At 41.1% G+C, this 13037-nt stretch overlaps 1 protein-coding gene and 1 pseudogene across 5 annotated transcripts in view; one reads left to right on the forward strand and one right to left on the reverse strand.

The window, feature by feature from the left end:
* DNAH5 (dynein axonemal heavy chain 5) overlaps nucleotides 1–13037 on the reverse strand; it is a 259439-nt gene that overhangs the window by 225067 nt on the left and 21335 nt on the right. The window lies entirely within an intron of this gene.
* LOC102730115 (protein canopy homolog 2 pseudogene) lies at nucleotides 3198–4444 on the forward strand (annotated as a pseudogene).

The raw sequence follows: 13037 nt of genomic DNA on the forward strand, positions 1-13037 counted from the left end.
TTTTTTTTTTATTGCAAAGAACAGAAAAACTTTTTTTTTAAGAATTTATTTATTCATTTGACAGAGAGAGACAGCGAGAGAGGGAACACAAGCAGGGGGAGTGGGAGAGGGAGAAGCAGGTCTCCCGCAGAGCAGGGAGCCCGATGCAGGGCTTGATCCCAGGACCCTGGGATCATGACCTGAGCCGAAGGCAGACGCTTAACGACTGAGCCACCCAAGCGCCAGAGAAAAACATTTTTTTTAAGATTTTAATTTATTTATTTGAGAAAGAGAGAGAGAGCACGCACGCAGGAAATGGGTAGAAGGAGAGAATCTTCAAGCAGACTTCCCGCTGAGCGTGGAGCATGGCTTGATCCCATGACCCATGAGATCACGGCCTGAGCCAAAACAAAGAGTCAGACACTCAACCGACTGAGCCACCCAAGTGCCCCAAGAATAGAAAAATGCTTTTAAACACAGGTGTTAAAGAGAAACTGCAAGGGACACTTGTTGGAAAGGGCAAGGCAGATGTTATTCAAGCTACTGCAGTAGAGAAGAGAGACTTCTGTCTAGAACTGGGCCTAACTCCAAATACAGCATAGGCAGCTGAGGATCTATAGCTAACAGGCAGGGCTCAAAGGATAGAAAATTACTAAAACTTAATTTGAAATCAAGGGTGGCTACAATGCCTTAGAAGGATTCTTGTAAAACCTGGGCTTGGCAGGCCAAGGACAAGGCAAGTGAATGAGAGGGCTCAGAAGCCTGAAGAACGTTTGGACAAGGAGGGAGTCGCTGTCACAGGTAATGGGAGTTTTAAGAATAAACAAGCAAATGAAAAACTCAGTAGTTGCTCAGCCAGCCTCACAGAGAGAGGCTCCTGGGGGTGCATCTGTCTTTAGTGGGCAGGCTGTGGGAGCAGGGAACGTTCTCCACGCCCAAGTGTTCTGCCATGTTGATGACTCAGCAACTTTCGCCCTCTGTTTCTACTGTTTTATCACCACTTGGCTCAACCGGAACTCTTGGTTGGAAACAACTGGAATCAACTCTAGACAACTGGATAGTAATCATAAAACACAATGTACCATTTTTTTAAAAAAGAGCAATTCCTAAAAATGGGTAATAAACTGAAAAAAAAGTGGCTCTTACTATATCTCAAGTTAGTGGCTTAACCATAAACAGAATTATTTTTTTTAAAGATTTTTTTATTTATTTGACAGAGAGAGACAGCGAGAGAGGGAACACAAGCAGGGGGAGTGGGAGAGGGAGAAGCAAGCTTCCTGCTGAGCAGGGAGCCCAATGCAGGGCTCGATCCCAGTACCCTGGGATCATGACCTGAGCCAAAGGCAGACACTTGATGACTGAGCCACCCAGGCATCCCCAAACAGAAGAATTATTTTAAGAAACTCAAACTGCAGTAAAGTTTTTGTGCATATCTAAGATATATCCTAAAGACTGAAAAAAAAAAAAGGGCAAGTTGTTTTCAGTAATCATATTGTTGGTAATAATAATGGGATTATTATTTTTAATATATAATGAATAATATATGTCCTACCATATAGTAGGATAAAGCAAATAAGTAAGTTGGCTAACATCATTGGGAACCAGGATTTTCAGTATCAAATAAAAGGGATACAAACATAAAAATCAAGTAAGTAAAAGCTGATTAATTTTTAATTGAATATATCATCATGAACTCATGAAGTATTTTTCTCTTTTAAACAGTCTGGAGCACCTGGCTAGCGCCTGATCTCAGGGCTGTGAGTTCGAGCCCCACACTGGATGTAGAGATTACTTAAAAATAAAATCTTTTTTAAAGAAAGTCTATTTTCAGGGGCGCCTGGGTGGCTCAGTTGTTAAGCATCTGCCTTCGGCTCAGGTCATGATCCCAGGGTGCTGGATCGAGCCCCACGTCGGGCTCCCTGTGCTCAGCGGGAAACCCGCTTCTCCCTCTTCCAATCCCCCTGCTTGTGTTCCCTCTCTCACTGTCTCTGTCTGTCAAATAAATAAAATCTTTTAAAAAGTCTATTTTCTTTGGTCTATCCACTGAAATGGAAATAAACTATGATCAGCTCAGTAGCAGTGAACACCCCTAACACCAGATTAGAGTCCCTAAGTAAATCTCCCATGAAATAGAACCAGAGCTCCTTCAAGAAGTCACTAATTCCTAGAGTAGAGCAGGAAACATACAAGATGGCATGACACATCTTTATACGAGAAGGCAAGGAAGCTGTCAAAGGCAAATGGGGTCATATCAAAGGACACAGGAGCCAACCTGAGGTGACTCCCATGGACCAAAGAGGAAATGTAAGCAATAAAAACAAAATGACTGCAAAAGATTTAAACAGAAAAATATATAAGATCCATGATTTCATGCTGATACTTAAAAAATGAAAACAAAAAACATTTTGCTCACTTCTGGAGGTTGCAATGGGCACCAACTTACTTTGAAAACTGATAAAGGGAAAAAAAATCATTGTTCCTGCTTTTCCAGAACAAACTGCATTTCACAGCAATCAAACAGTTTATGAGAGTTGTTTTTAGAGAAGAAGTCTAGTTTTATTTTTATTTTTTTTTAAGTAGGCTTCACACCCAGCATGGAGCCCAATGGCCTCATCAGGGGTCGTGAGTTCCAGGCGCCCCTGGAGAGATCTTGTTTAATCCTTATGGCAAATTATTACTGAAAACAATTTAGTACTTCTTTGTGGTTTTTTGTTTCAGTCTTTAGGATATATCTTAGATATGCATAAAAACTTTATTGCATAATCAGTTGCTTAAAATAATTCTTCTGTTTATGGTTAAAGCCACTAACTTGAGACATAGTTAGAGCCACTTCTTTTTCAACTTATTTCCCATTTTTAGGAATTGCTCTTTTTAAAAAATTGATACTATTTTTTTAATGTTTAAAAAAAATTGATACTTTTTTTTTTTTTTAATGTTCAAACCCAACCATGGAGGGGCACCTGGGTGGCTCAGTCAGTTGAGTGGCTGACTTTGGCTCAGGTCATGATCTCAGGGTGGTGAGATGGAGCCCCAGGTTGAGCTCTGTGCTGGGGGGAGTGGAGTCTGCATAGAATTCTCTCACTCCCTCACCATCTGCCCCTCCCCCACCACCTCCACTGGTGTGCGCATTCTCCCTCTCTCTCCCCAAAAAAAAGAGGGGGCATGGAATGAGTACTAAAGATATTGAGAAATTATTATTGGATTGGTATAATACTGTAAATATGTTTTTAAGTCTTTATTTACTAAAGCCACATACTCCCCTCCCTGGCAGCCAGGTGCTAGGGTTGGGAGCTAAAGTGAGTCTGGCGTCTTCGAGTGCCTAGGCCACGGATGCAGCCCTAGGGGCAGAGGTGGGTCAACCCCATTAGGCTACAGATGAAAGGCTGGGGTTGGCTGGCCCTGGTTTTAGGGGCCCCGCTGGGAGCAGCCGAGGCTCAGAGGAGCCAGGATCTACACTGTGGAGGCTGCAGGGCCCTGGTGGATGAACTAGACTGGGAAACTGCCCAGGTGGATCCCAAGAAAACCATTCAGATGGGCTCTTTCCAAATCAACCCAGATGGTCACCAGTTAGTGGTGGAGGTGCCTTATGCTCACTCAGAGGCCCATCTCACAGGGCTGCTGGAGGAGGTATGTGACCGGATGAAGGAGCATGAGGATCAGACTCACCCATCCACCCACCACGTGTAGTGGACCAAAATGGAGAATCCAATGAACTGGACTTACAGGCCATCCAGACTGATTCAGACATCAGGGGCACTCTCAAATTTGCTTGTGAGAACATTATGGAGGAACAGGAGGATGAACTCATTAAATTCTTTTCCCAAGAGGTTGACAATGTGAAAGACAAACTTTGTCGTAGGCGAACAGATCTATGGGACCATGCCCTGTACATATCACTCGATGAGCTATGAACCACTGGAGCAGCCCAGACTGACAGGTTTGATGGGTCACCTCCAGGAGGGGAAGGGGGGACAATGCCTTGTCACTATGTTTTTAATGAAATGAACTGAGAAATTATGAATCCAAAAGTACAAAAAATAAATAAAATGAATAAAGCTACATACTGATGTATTTGTAGATGAAACAATGTGATGTTTGGTATTTGCCTTAAAATCCTCCAGCCATGGGACACCTGGGTGGCTCAGTCAGTTGGGCATCTGACTCTCAATTTTGGCTCAGGTCATGATCTCAGGGTTATGGGATCAAGCCCCATGTCAGTCTCCGCACTCAGCTCAGAGTCTGCTTGAGATTCTCTCTCTCCCTCTTCCTCTGCCCCTCCCCCTGCTCATACTCTCTAAATAAATAAATAAGCAAATAAATAAATAAATAAATTTTTTTTAAAAATCCTCCAGCCACAACAACAATGGAGATGAATAATACAACAATCCTCCAAAACCGTCAGAGAATGTGGTTAAGTGTTCAGGTGGGGGATCGGTAACAGAGCTTTCATTAGACGATTCTACTTTCGTGTATTCTTCAACTTTTCCATAATAAGAAGCTAAGAATTTTTTGGTGGTTTACAGTGTTTGACACTACACACAGCCCAAGTGGGATAAAGCCTGAGAAGAGTGACAGCATGGTGTGAATATTGTGAAGTGAGCAGACACCACATCGTCTTGTTGCTCGGAGGCGCCAGGCTTTCTTCTCACTCCTAACCCCAAACCTCCTCCCTTTATGCCTCTTCACACCAACCGCTCCAGTAATACCACAAAGCCCAAAACACACTGAGGGGTTCCAATCTTGCTATTTCGTGAAAAATGCCCTGCACCTCATCCACTTGGTAAGTTCCTATTCTTTGCTTCCAGCTTGCTTAGCACTCACCCTCCTCCATAGTAAAGCTTTCCCGAATGTCACTCCCAGCTCTCCATCACTAACCCCTCCCATCCTCAAACAGAGCACAACGCCGTGTAATCATGTGGTCATGACTCATCTCCTCTACTAGAATGAGCCCTTCAAGTATTTACTGTTGGGGGATATTAATAATATTTAACAACCTATACACTAACAAAAATTAATATACGAATCAACTAAAAATTGGTTCTTACAGCCCCGTTTATCCTCTAAATAAGCTAAACTATATGTATTATAAAACAACTAACAAAATCTTATGTTCTAGCACATGTCAGCTTAAAATACATGCCTGGTCTAAGGTATTGTCTAATACAGAGAACTGCATCAATCTCTTCCAACAAATCTCCCCCATTAATTGCACAGCCGTTGGGTGGCATCGTCAGAGAATTTCTCTTTAATATCAGCTACATTTGTCATGGGGCTGGATGTTCACCCAGTTTCTACTAAATTAACAGCAAATACATTCAGAATTTCCCTGATCCTCATAATATTGAGATTTTTACATATTCAAAATCTCCAGTAACAACATTATCATTCAGTCCCTGAAAATGTCCATGCCCTAATCCCATAAACCCATGGATATATTAATGTACACAGAAAAGGGAACTTTGCAAATGTGAATAAATTAAGGATTTGGGGAGGGGAGAGATCATCTTGATTTATTCAGGTGGGCCCAACATAATCAGCTTTAGAAGCAGGTTGGGGGCCTGGGTGGCTCCATTGGTTAAGCATCCAATTCCTGATTTTCGGCTCAGGTAGTGATCTCAGGGTCATGGGATCAAGCCCCACATCAGGCTCTGTACTCAGAGCGGAGTCTGCTGAAGATTATCTCCCTCTCTCCCCCCTTCTGCCCCCTCCCCCCATTCATGAGCCCACAAGTTCGTGTGTGCGCTCTCTCCCTCTCAAGTAAATAAAATCTTGGGGTGCCTGGGTGGCTTAGTAAGTTGAGCATCTGACTACTCATTTCCGCTCAGGTCATGGTCTCCCGGTAATGGGATCAAGCCTTGCCTCTGGCTGCATGCTTGGCATGGAATCTGCTTGGGAGTCTCTCTCCCTCTCCCTCTGCCCCCTCCCAAATAAATAAGTAAATCTTTAAAAAATAAAATAAAATAATAAAATATTTTAAAAACAAACAAACAAACAAAAACAAAGAAGCTGGAGACAGGAGGGTCAGTGAGAAAGAAGCAAATGTGGAGGAAGGAATGTTAGTGTGCTGCAAAGAGATGCCATGAGCCAAGAATGCCAGTGACCTCTGGAAGCTGGAGAAGGAAGGGAAATGGACTGACCCCTAGAGGCTCCAGAAGGAACGCCTGCCAAAACCCTGATCGGAGCCTAGTGAACGTGACTTTGGACTTACAAGACGGTATGAAAATAAATTTGGGTTGTTTTCAGTCACCAAGTTTGTGCATTTTTTACAGCAGCAATAGGAAACTAATAAACAAACAAGTCTTCAGGGGTGTTTGTTGGCACGTCACATTTAAAATCAAACCCAATCATTCAGGTTCCATGAGCGATGGTTCACTCATGCGGTTAAGGCCGGTTCTGAGGCTTTGGTATAAAGTATCTTCTCTGTGCTTCAGCTTCCTCCTTTGTAGAATGAGCGGGGGAGGGGAATACTAATTACAGTACCCAAACAAATCTTCTTTGAGAACATGGTTGGCCCAGAACAATGCTGTATGTATTACCCCAGCTTTCTCATAGCCAAAGTCCTAAGGAGAACACAGTTTCTGCACAGGCTCACCAGCCCAGAGGGCACCAGGCATTTGCCCACTGGGGTACCAGGGCCACCATCACTGTTTCCCCACTGCTTCTGAGCCCACCTGGCCGGGAGAAGACACATGGATGGCCCAAGAAGCCATGGTAAGCTCGTTTAGGCAGGTAGGAGGCTTGTCAGGACTAGGGCATCCTTATGGCAGGCGGTAATGGGACTTCCCAGGAGCTGGTGAGTATCAGATCAAGCCTGTGGAGTCCACAGGAGGGAGCAAATAGCAGGCATCCAAGAGACAGAACTGTAGGGACACTGACGGTCTTAGACACACACACACAAAAAGAACAGATGGCAGCCCATAGCTCTGTGCCAGGCATTAGTCCTTCAATGCTGGAAAACTGAAAAAGTTCGAGGATTCCTAGTGAGGGGACATAGTGGCCAGGGCAACAGTGGGGCCCTTGGGGATTCTGAGGCAGGGTTTACTTACATATGAAATGAAGGTACTCAACCTTCCAATAATGAGTATGGCCATACCAGCACGTGCTTGTTCATTTCAGCCTTGCATAAAATTCTGGTTTGCATACCGTAGTGGATATTGAAGACTGGCTCATTCAACACCCATGCCAATCTACTTCTAGTATTTGTTTGTTGGATTTTTGTTTGGCTTTTTATATTTCCTTTTTATTGAAATATATTTGACCTATAATATTGACTAAATTGAAGGTATACGACATGTTAATTTGAAATATCTATATATGGTAATGATTGCCATTATAACAAAATAGCACCTCTATCACATTAGATAAGGATCATTTCTTTTTAGTGTTTGGAATACTTTCAGTCTCTTAGCTAGTTTAATGATTATAATACAATATTGTTCCCTATATTCACTGTACTGCGCATTAGATCTCTAGGGCTTAGTTACTACCTGCTGCAAGTTTGTGCCCTTAAACAATGTCTGTCCCATCCCTCAACCTCCAGTCCCTAGTAACCATTTTACTCTTTGTTTCTAGGAGTTTGAATATTTTTTCTAGATCCCACATAGGGGTGATATCACACATATTTGTTGTTCTCTGTCTGACTCCTCATTTAGTAAAATGTCCTCAAGGTCCACCCATGTTCTTGCAAATAGCAGGATTTGTTTCTTTCTCAAGCTGAATAATATTCCGTTATATATATACCACATCTTCTTGCTTTTTGCTTTGTAGTAACCTGAAAGCTAAAAACTACATGTCGCAGACCCTCTGCAGCTGTCTTGCAGCTAGAGTTCACATGTAATTGGAAGTTCCATTCAGACAAACCCGTGGGAGATCTTAAATCAAACTAAGCTTTGAGGCAAGGTGGGACATCCATTTTGCTAGTGCAGATTAAGGCAAAGGTGACAGATCCTGGAGCCAGAACCTGGGCAGTGGTTCACTAATCAGGGAGAAGTCACATTTCCCACAGTGGCCCAGTTCTGTAGTATGGTTTTAGAAGATCAGCCCAGGCTTATTTCATTCAAAACTTCTAATGATTCAGTCTCACAGCTGTACTCCTAATAGAGTCCTTCACACTTTAAATAACTAAAATGGATACTAATATCTATAATTGAGAACAACAGCCAAGTAAATGGTACCAGAAGTAAACTCAGAGAACAGCACCCCACAGGAACATGGAATCTGAGTTTGGCTTGTATCCACCTGCCTTCAGACACTGGGACACTGACAATCATGGCCACGTGGTCAAATCAGTTGCTTAAGCCGTCATTTTTGGTTGTCTGGAATGAAGTTGACATTGAAGCCCCATGGATTTAGAAGTCCCAAGGTCACCTGCAATTGCCAATTATGGGGAACATGAAGAATACAGACCTGCGGGTGGCAGCCACCAAGCAGTGTAACTGTGCATGGGGGAAAAGAGTCCCAGCCCTTTGGAAATCATTGAATCCACCTCTGAAATAGCAAAGCATGCAATGTAGGCCCCCAGTTAAATGGCGGAGCATGGAGTTAGTGATAAATGATGTCTGGTACCATATCTATCTCACAGTGATCCAGCAGATACATAAACTCATTCTGTGACCCAGTAGACAAGTGAACACATCCTGTGGTCAATTGCACAATGCCTAAGTGTATAGTCACAAGAGATACCCTTGGCAAATGGCAGAATCCCCCATTTTTCAAGGTACAGATTCTCCTGGAACTACCTCTCCCTGTGAAAACAGAAAGCAGTGCCACCATCAAAGATATGACAGATGCAGGTGGCAATCCTTACCACAAATCCTTTAAAATTGCTGTTCTACTAGGACCTATCTCAAGACTGAAGATCTCAGGGTACCAGTCTTGGTGTTGATATTGATATTCTGGTCTGGATGAGTCTTGCATTGTGGAATGCTTAGAAGCATCTGTGGCCTCTTGCCACTAGATGCCAGTAGTACAGCCTCCCTGGGAATGTCTCCAAACATTCCCAAATGTCCCCTGGGGACCGAAATTGCTCTTGGTAGAGAAGCACTGAAATGACGTGAAATAAGCTTAATCAGGGATTGATTCCAATTACAGCTGCTGTTCCAAATAGGATTTCTTGAACTAGAAAGAAACACAATTCTTGTCGAGCCTCTTTGGATTTGGAGGCAACATATCACATATTTGGGTGTATTGTCCCTGCCAGTAAACATAACATATAAAATTTCCAGCTTTGAGTGGCCCAGAGCAACACACAGCTCTATCTGGTGCAAGCCTCTCTGACCCTTTAACCTAGCTTGGCATTTCTGGGGAAGATGAGACGCTGCATGGAGCTCAGAAAAAAAAAATCGTAACAGAGGCCCCTTGCCCACTTTGGAAATAACTCTTTTTTAAAACAGCCCCTGGCTGCTACGGGGCCTGATAGAAACTCATAGTATCCATGGTACCCAAAATTCCCATTATGAATCCAGGGTTTTCTGATCCTTCAGGTCACAAATTCAGACTTACATAATGAATGCCCACCAGATCCTGAAGGCACGGGTAAATTCTGTGAGCAGGAAGCTTACATTCCCAGTGAACCTACACCTGTGAACAGTTACTTCTCTCTCAACACACACATGGCACCTCTTGGGAGGCAGGTCACTTCTGCCTCTCCTCCTGTGCATTGTGCAATACTTCTGGTTTGACCCAACTCCTAGAACCTAAAACATGGAATCTTACAAGATCATCTTTTCCAACTTCCTTATAGGATAGATTAGGAAACTCATGCCTGGAAAAATTTGGTCCTTTCCCGCAAATGATAAAGGCAGGTGGTGACTGACTAGGACAAGAACTTGGGGCTCCTTACTCATGGTCTTTCTGCATATTTGAAGGTAAAGAGTTGGTCTAAGATTCTTGAATAAGAAGTGATTCAGCATCCTGCTCCAGCCCCTTCCTTGACACTTGTCATACCCAGAGAAAGAAAACTTATCAGTCTGTTGCATTTCACAACATTGTTAAACTTCTACAAAAATAGAGGAAGCTTTGACTATGTAACCCAAAACCTTCCCAACAGTTCATCTCTGCTTCTTGTCTCTATCCCTAGATGGTTTACCTAGCCTCTCAGAGCTTATAGGAATCCTTCCTCAAGTCCAAGGTAATCATAAGCACACTTTGTCCTAGATTTGCTTGAAACCGGCATAAGGGAATACATTAGAATTGTGAAAATAATTCTTTATGCAAGAAATTAAGGGCAAGCCTATAATCCATGAAGCATAATAAAATTCACATTATAGGAACCTCAGAACAAGAAAAGAGAGAAAAGGGGGCAGAATATTTATTTGAAGAAATAATGACTGAAAAATTCCCGAATCTGGGGAAGGAAACAGATATCCAGATCCAGGAGGTACAGTGATCTCCCCCAAAATTCAACCCAAAGAGGTCCACACCAAGACACATAGTAATTAAAATGGTAAAAAGTAGTGATTAAAAAAAAAAAAAATTTGTTGAAGCAGCAAGAGAAAAGAAGACAGTTACATACAAGGGAAACCCCATGAGGCTATCAGCAGATTTTTCAGCAGAAATTTTGCAGGTCAAAAGGGAATGGCCTTACTGGCTATCATTCAAAGTACAAGGAGAGATAAAGAGTTTCTCAGACAAACAAAAGCTAAAGGAGTTCACTAAACCAGTCCTACAAGGAAGGCTAAAGGAGACTCTTTGAGTGAAAAGAAAAGACCATAAGTAAGAGTAAGAAAAGTAGAAAAAAGGCAGGAAAAACAAGTATATGTGGAAAAATTGGTCAAGATATTCACAAAAAAAAAGGGTGTAAAATATATGACACCATATACCTAAAATGTGAGGGGAGAGGAGTAAAGAACGGGTTCAAACTTAAGCAACCATCAACTTCAAATAGACTGCTATATGCAGAAGATGTTCCGTACAAACCTAATGGTAACCACAAATCAAAACCAGCAATAGATATGCAAAGAATAAAGAGAAAGGAATTCAAGTATACCACTAAAGAAAGCCAACAAACCACGAAAAAGAGCAAGAGAAGGATCAGAGAAAATCTATAGAAACAACCATGAAATAAGTAATAAAATAGCAATAAATACATATCTACCAATAAACACTTTGAATGTAAATGGATTAAATGCTCCAATCAAAAGACACAGGGTGACAGGGTGGAGAAAAAGACAATACCCATCTATAAGAGACTCATTTCAGACCAAAAGACAACTGCAGATTGAAAGTGAGGGAATGGAGAAATATTTATCATGCAAACAGATGTCAAAAGAAAACCAGGGTAGCAATATTTATATCGGACAAAATAGACTTTAAAACTAAGACTATAACAAGACAAAGAAGAACACTATATAATAATAAAGGGGATAATCCAACAAGAGGATATAACAAATGTAAATATTAATGCACCCAACATGGAAGCACCCAAATACATATAACAGTTAATAACAAACGTAAAGGAAATAATCAATAGTAATACAGTAATAGTTGGAGACTTTAACACCCCACTTACATAGATGAAGAGATCATCCAAACAGAAAATCAACAAGGAAACAGTGGCTTTGAATGACACACTGGACCAAATGGATTTAACAGACATATTCAAAACATTCCATCCTAAAATAGAATACACATTCTTTTCAAGTGCATATAGAACATCCTCCACAAAAGATTTCATATTAAGTCACAAAACAAGTCTGAACAAATTCAAAAAATTCCAAGTCATACTATACATCTTTTCTGATTACAATGCTATAAAACTGGAAGTCAACTGGAGTTAAAAATCTGGAAAGACCACAAATACATGGAGGTTAAATAATATGCTACTAAACAATGAATGGGTTAGCCAAGAAATCAAAGAAAAAATTAAAAATTACACTGAAACAAACAAAAATGAAAACACAATGCTCCAAAACCTTTGGGATACAGCAAAAGTGGTTCTAAGAGGGAGATTTATAGCAATACAGGCCTACTTCAAGAAGCAAGAAAAATTTCAAATAAACAACCTAAACTTACACCTAAAGGAGCTAGAAAAAGAAGAAAAAACAAAACCTAAACCCAGCAAAAGGAAGGAAATAATAAAGATTAGAGCAGAAATAAATGATATAGAAACTAAAAAATAATGTATCAATGAAACCAGGAGCTGCTTCTTGAAAAAATTAATAAAATTGATTAACCTCTAGCCAGAGTCATCCAAAAAAGAGAGAGAGAGGGTCCAAATAAACAAAATCACTAATGAAAGAAAAGAAAGAACACCACAAAAATACAAACAACTGTAACAAAATAAAACCTATATGCCAACAAATTGGACAACTTAGAAGAAATAGATAAATTCCTAGAAACATATAACCTACCAAAACTAAAGCAGGAAGAAATAGAAAATTTGAACAGACTGATTACCAGCAATGAAATTGAATCAGTAATCAAAACACTCCCCAAAAAATAAAAGTCCAGGACCAGATGGCTTCCCAGGCAAATTCTACCAAACATTTAAAGAAGAGTTAATACCTATTTTTCTCAAACTGTTCCAAAAAATAGAAGAGGAAGGAAAACTTCCAAATTCATTCTATGAGGCCAGCATCACCATGATAACAAAATCAGATAAAGACACTACTATAAAAGAGAACTACAGGCCAATATCGCTCATGAATATAGATGCAAAAATCCTCAACAAAATATTAGCAAACTGAATCCAACAATACATTAAAAACAATCATATGCCACAATCAAGTGGGGCTTATTCCCAGGATGCATGGGTGGTTCGATATTTGCAAAACAATCAACTGAACAATATTCACAAACACATGAATAACAGAAAGGCTAAGAACCATATGATCATTTGCAGAGATGGAGAAAAAGCATTAAACCAAGTACAACATCCATCCATACATCATGCAGGGGCACCTGGCTGGCTCAGTCAGATGAGCATGTAACCCTTGATCTGAGGGTCATGAGTTTGAGCCCCACAATGCACACAGAGATCCCTTAAATAAATAAATAAACTTTAAAAAGAGAGAGAGAGAGAGAGAACAAACACAAAAGCCTCTGCAAAGTATGTCTAG

This window comes from Leptonychotes weddellii, chromosome 7, assembly GCF_054177405.1.
Source record: "Leptonychotes weddellii isolate Sample4059 chromosome 7, ASM5417740v2, whole genome shotgun sequence".
In the NCBI taxonomy this organism is placed as follows: domain Eukaryota; kingdom Metazoa; phylum Chordata; class Mammalia; order Carnivora; family Phocidae; genus Leptonychotes; species Leptonychotes weddellii.